Source organism: Elephas maximus, chromosome 10, assembly GCF_024166365.1.
Source record: "Elephas maximus indicus isolate mEleMax1 chromosome 10, mEleMax1 primary haplotype, whole genome shotgun sequence".
NCBI classification, from domain to species: Eukaryota; Metazoa; Chordata; class Mammalia; order Proboscidea; family Elephantidae; genus Elephas; species Elephas maximus.
This window is the reverse complement of record NC_064828.1, coordinates 26937257-26943256: the sequence shown is the minus strand read 5'-3', so window position 1 is coordinate 26943256 and position 6000 is coordinate 26937257. Positions and strand designations below refer to the sequence as shown.

The following is a 6000-nucleotide window of genomic DNA, read 5'->3' as shown; positions in this document are numbered from 1 at the left end:
AGGACCCAATTAAGTACATGTGAAGAATAAATTAATGTTTATTTATATGACTGTACTCTGCATGAATAACTTGCAGGATTAGAAATCAAATTGAGGAATTTAGATATACATTTGGCTAGTCTTGATGATAGAGTCAGTACCCTAGATATTTATTAATTTATTTATAGGTTTTTGGTTTGTGTCTATTGTGTACATTGCCCTGGCTTGGGCATTGAGGGAGGAAGCAAAAGATATCTAGGTTTTAGACTTGCTCATAAAAGAACAGCTAAGCAGCTCTATGAAATAGTATGCAATTAAATGGCCAAATTGCAGATAAAGAGAAGTTTCAGGGAAGGGAGAGTTCAAGGAGACATCAGGTATTATCTCATGGAAGAGAAAGGGTTGATTAAGATTTACTTCAGTAGATAGAAACCCTGGTGGTGTAGTGGTTAAGTGCTATGGCTGCTAAGCAAGAGGTCAACAGTTCGAATCAGCCAGGCACTCCTTGGAAACTGTGTGGGGCAGTTCTACTCTGTCCTATAGGGTCACTATGAATTGAAATCGACTCGACGGCAGTGGGTTTGGATTTTTGGTTTTCAGTAGATAGACGGGGCAAGTCTCATGGTCAGGAGAAGCACTATGATTAAAACACCCAAACTCAAAACCAAACCTGCTGCCATCAAGTCAATTCTGACTCCTAGCAACCCTATAAGACAGAGTAGAAGTGCCCCATAGGGTTTCCCAGAAGCAGCTGGTGAATTCAAACTACTGAACCTTTTAGTTAGTAATCAAGGTCTTAACCACTGTACCACCAGGGCTCAGTTGGGAATAAATATGTTTAAAAGAAGTAAGAAGGCTGATCATTGTGAAGTACAGGGTCATACAGTGGATAAGTGGGAGGGAAGACTGGACCTAGCAGTCTATTGAATAGACTTTGAATGGCAAATGAAGAGTTTGCGCTTCATTCATAATTGATAGAGATATGAAGCACACTCTGTTTTTGGTGTGAAAGAGAACCTCAAACAATGAAAGATGTCCATTGCTATTTTTTTATTTTTTTTTGAGGCTCCTTGGCCCATTGTCTTTAAGAGTATTTATTTTCTGAAGTTAGAAGATTCCTCCCTCTCTTGAAAGGCTTCAGGAACATATGCTATCGATTCCTTCTGCCAGTCAAGATTAAAACCAGCAAAAACACATCATAGAAAAAGTACATATAACATACATACAACAAACCTACATAATTACTCAGTGAGCTATGCATATTTAAAATGTTTTACTGAATATATCATCAGTGAACTGAACTTGAACTGCCAAAAACCAAACCAAACCCAGTGCCTTTGAGTTGATTCTGACTCATAACGACCCTATAGGACAGAGTAGAACTACCCTATAGGTTTTCCAAGGCTATAAATCTTTAGAGAAGCAGACTGCTACGTCTTTCTCCACGGAGTGGTTGGTGGGTTCTAACAGCCGACCGTTCAGTTAGCAGCTAAGTGCTTTCATCACTGTACCTCCAGGGTCCACTGAACTGTTAAGGAACAGTGAAAGAGAATTCTCTCTCTTAGATATGAGCCAGAACATGATGTACTGATGCCATTCTCTATGGTTATTACAAATAACACAGGCCAGAAGTGACAAACTCAGTTTCCCTTCCAAAGTTGTCTCAATTTTGGCTAATTCATAATCTCAGGACTTTCTTTAGAGCATCTTTCATGTCCTTGTTCCTGAGACCATATATAAGGAGATTTAGTAGGGGAGTCAGTGCTGAGTACACCAAAGTGACGATCTTCTGCATCCCTGCTGGGTTCCCTGATGTTGGACTCACATACATAACCATAAGACTTCCACAGAATAGAGACACCACCATCAGGTGGGACCCACATGTGGAAAAAGCTTTAGTTCGACCAGTTCCAGAGGGAACACGAACAGCTCTGAGCACCAGGGTGTAAGATCCCAAAATGGAGAGAAAGAGCCCAAAGATGGTCATTGAGTTGAAGGTGTAACAGATAAGCTCAGTAGAAGGTGCAGGGACACAGGCCAGTGCCAACAATGGGCCTGGGTCATACACTATCTGGTCAATGATATTGGGTCCACAGAAGGGAAGTTGGGAGATTAGGACAATGGGGACTGGATAGCAGAGGAATCCACTCACCCAGCAATCATAGACCAGGATCACACAGAACTTTGCAGTCATGATAGAGGGGTAGCGCAGTGGGTGGCAGATGGCCAGGTACCGATCATAGGCCATAACTGATAAGAAGAAACACTCAGTTGTACCCAATGAAAAAAAGAAGTAGAATTGGAGGAAGCAGCCAGAGAAGGTGATGGTCTTAGTCTCAGAGAGGATGTTGACCAGCATGTTTGGGATAGTGGAGGAAACACACCAGATCTCTAGGAAGGCAAAGTTTCCCGAGAGTATGTACATGGGTGTGTGGAGCCGTCTGTCCCATTTCAATGTACAGGCAATAGCCCCATTCCTCAGCAGGGTCAGGAGTTAAACCACCAGGATTAATGCAAACAGGAAGTTTTGTGTCTCCCTTGGACCAGGGAAACCCAGAAGGACAAATTCAGTCACGACATGTATCGTTCTGTTCTGGGCTCTCAAAGCTGTTTAAGAAGCAGAAGAGACCAAGGAATGAGTAATAATGAACATTAGTAGGATAAGCTAATAATTGGTTGAAAATGTACTAAGCATTTTCACACATTATCTCATTTGGTCTTCCTCGTGGCCCCTTGAGCTATAGGAAAGTGTGTTTTATTGTCTTTTTTTTACAAATAAGAAAACTGAGGCTCAGAGAGATTTAAGGAGTTTATTTGAATATGCAAGGCCAATAATTCCTAGATACACTGGCCTTTTCGGAGGATGGGCTGGAATAAACACCAGTTCATTTAAAATGTTCCTGCAACTCGAAGTCTCTGTTTCAACTTTAATGGTAGACTCAGGGCCTCTTGATAGCCTACATATAAATATAAACTCTGGACCCACTCCTTCATTTTGAAGCAAAATTGAGTGTAAATCTGAAACAAAAATATCTGTCAAGTTGCCTTCTTACTCAGAGTTTCATATGCAGACATCCAATATAAGCAGATGGGAATGGAGCTAGGTGGTAACCTTGAGCTCCCTTGCCTTCACTGCTCCCAATGAGATGCTGCAGAACTCTTAGGGTTCTGTAAAGCAGTTCCCAAATCACCAATCTGGTTCCCTCTAGATCACATCTCTCAGGTGGCATCTGGATTTGCTCAACATTTCAACCCATTTCCCACTTAAGGAAACCTGGTTCTCTCAAAGCACTTCCTTATATTGCACAAACTCTGTTTCCCGTATTACTTCTATACACTGATGCTGGGTCTCCTCTTTGTAGCTACACAAAATGAATCTAATTCCTCATCCATGGGGGCAGGGGGATTAAATTACTGAAGACAGCCGTTATGTGTCCTGTACATTGTTTCCTTCACCACCATTTCCCGGGGCTTGTTTATTCCAGCAGCTGTACTATTCCACAACCCCGCAGTCACAGCTGGGCACCTGAAGCACCTTGGTGTTTTGCTGCTGCTAAGTCAATTTCTCTAGGATATACAGCCATGTGCCTTCATTTTGGCCAGGAATTAAGCCCTAAAGACAACAATTTACGTTGCTTCATAATCTTGCTTTTACCTAAATTCAGTAATGTTCAATAATGAATAGAGGGATCTCCTTAAGATGTGCACAGACCAAAAAGATCTTTCTGACGATGGCTGAATCAGGAGTTGAGACAAACCTATAAACCTGGATATTTTGCTAGCAAAGTTCTTGAAATTATTGGTCCCAGTTGATTTCTGTGTCCTAAACTTTGCCAGCTAAAACTCAGAATGTTTTGCTAGGTAAGTCAGGGTCCATATTTTTAGTTCAGCCATATATTGACTTTAAAACTAGAATAAATGACCATATTATTTATTTAGGTCATTGTTAAGATACTCACTGATAAACATCCTTATGCCATTTATACCATCTGCAGAGAGCTAGGGGCCTGCTTCTTAGCACTTGATAAAACCTGGAGCAAACCCAGAAGGATAAATGTCTTATGGCCAAGGTTACTTTGGATATTTGCATTAACGTTTGTATTTAGAATGATGAAAAATATTATCTTTAATAAACATGATTTTTGTGAAAATGTAAATTTTGTCCAAGAGATTTGTTTCATTGGAATGTAATTGTAATGACCTGTGCACCCAAATTTCTAGCAGAGAGATAATTTCCAATATACTTCCTACAACTATACTTATATCTGTCAGACCGCATGCTGTCATTGTTGGTTTGAAAATATAGTTACCGGGCTTGTAATAATAATAAAAAAAATTAAATGCCAAATATAGATTTCAGAATTTCCTCCATTTACTTATTAATTCCCTAAGCTAAGGTCTCTAGCTTTTCCCCCTCCCCAAAAATATATTCTCAAGGGCAGGTGAAAGATAGAAATTCCTTTAAGAAGAAACAACTTTTTTTGAACGCTAGAAATAAAAATTTTAAAATAGAAATACCCTAGAGAGTAGACACATTGGCATGAAAGCCTTCTAGGAAAACTTATAAATGATGATAGAAAGTTCTTTCTGAATTTGTAATAGAGAAGGAACCAGATGCTAGAGGGTAGGGTGGGGAAACAAGAATAGAATGAGGCATAAAAACTAACTCAAAATGGATCAAAGACTTAAATATAAAACCTAAAATGATAAAGATCATGGCAGAAAAAATAGGGACAATGCTAGGGGCCCTAATACATGGCATAAATATAATACAAACGATAACAAATGAATGCACAAACACCAGAAGAAAAACAAGATAACTCGGAGCTCCTAAATATTAAACCCTTAAAACCTCATCAAAAGTCTTCGCCAAAAGAGTAAAAAAAGAACGTACAGATTGGGAAAAAAAATTTGTCTACAACACATTCAACAAGGGTCTAATCTTAAATTCTACAGAACACTTCAACACCTCAGTAACAACAAGGGTCTAATCTTAAATTCTATAGAACACTTCAACACCTCAGTAACAAAACACAAATAATCCAGTTAAGAAATGGGTAACGATATGAACAGACACTGCACCAAAGAAGGCATTCAAGAGGCTAACAGACACATGAGGAAATGTTCACTCACATTAGCCATTAAAAAAAACCCGTTGCTGTTGAGTCCATTCAGACTCATAGGGACTCTATAGGACACACTAGAACTGCCCCATAGAGTTTCCAAGGAGCACCTGGTAAGCTCGAACTGCTAACCTTTTGTTTAGCAGTTGTAGCTTTTAGCCACTAAGTCACCAGGGTTTCCACTAGCCATTAGGGAAATGCAAATCAAAACTGCGATCAGATACTGTCTCACTGTGACATAACTGGCATTAGTCAAAAAAAGCAAAACCAAACCAAAACAAAACAATAAAAAAAACATACCCTGAAAATAACAAATGTTGAAGGGGTTTCAGGGAGATTGGAACTCTTATGCACTGCCGGTGGGAATGTAAAAGGTACAACCACTATGGAAAACGATATGGCACCTCCTTAAAAGCTGGAAATAGAAATACCATACAATCTAGCAGTCCCACTCCTAGGAATATATCTTAGAGAAATAAGAGTCATCAAACGAATAGACATATGCACACTTATGCTCATTGCAGCATTATTCAGAATAGCAAAGAGATGAAAACAACCTAAGTGCCCATCAACAGATGAATGGATAAATAAATTATGGTACATACATACACTGGAATACTGCCCATCAATAAAGAACAATGATGAATCTTCGAAACATCTAAAACATGGATGAATCTGGAGGGTTCAGCATAATGCTGAGTGAAATAAGTCAATCATGAAAGGACAAATATTGCATGAGACCACTCTTATAAATATACAACAAAAGTTTTACGCATAGAAAAAAACAATCTCTGACGGTTACCAGGGAGGGGATGGGTGGAGAGAAGAAACTAGATAATACACAAGTGTTAATTCTGGTGAAGGGTAAGAGAGTACACATTATACGGGAAGTCAGCAC

General features: G+C 39.4%; 1 pseudogene; it reads right to left on the bottom strand.

Moving 5' to 3' along the window:
• Positions 1-1657: 1657 nt before the first annotated feature.
• On the bottom strand, positions 1658-4258 carry LOC126084585 (olfactory receptor 11H6-like; annotated as a pseudogene).
• Positions 4259-6000: the final 1742 nt, after the last annotated feature.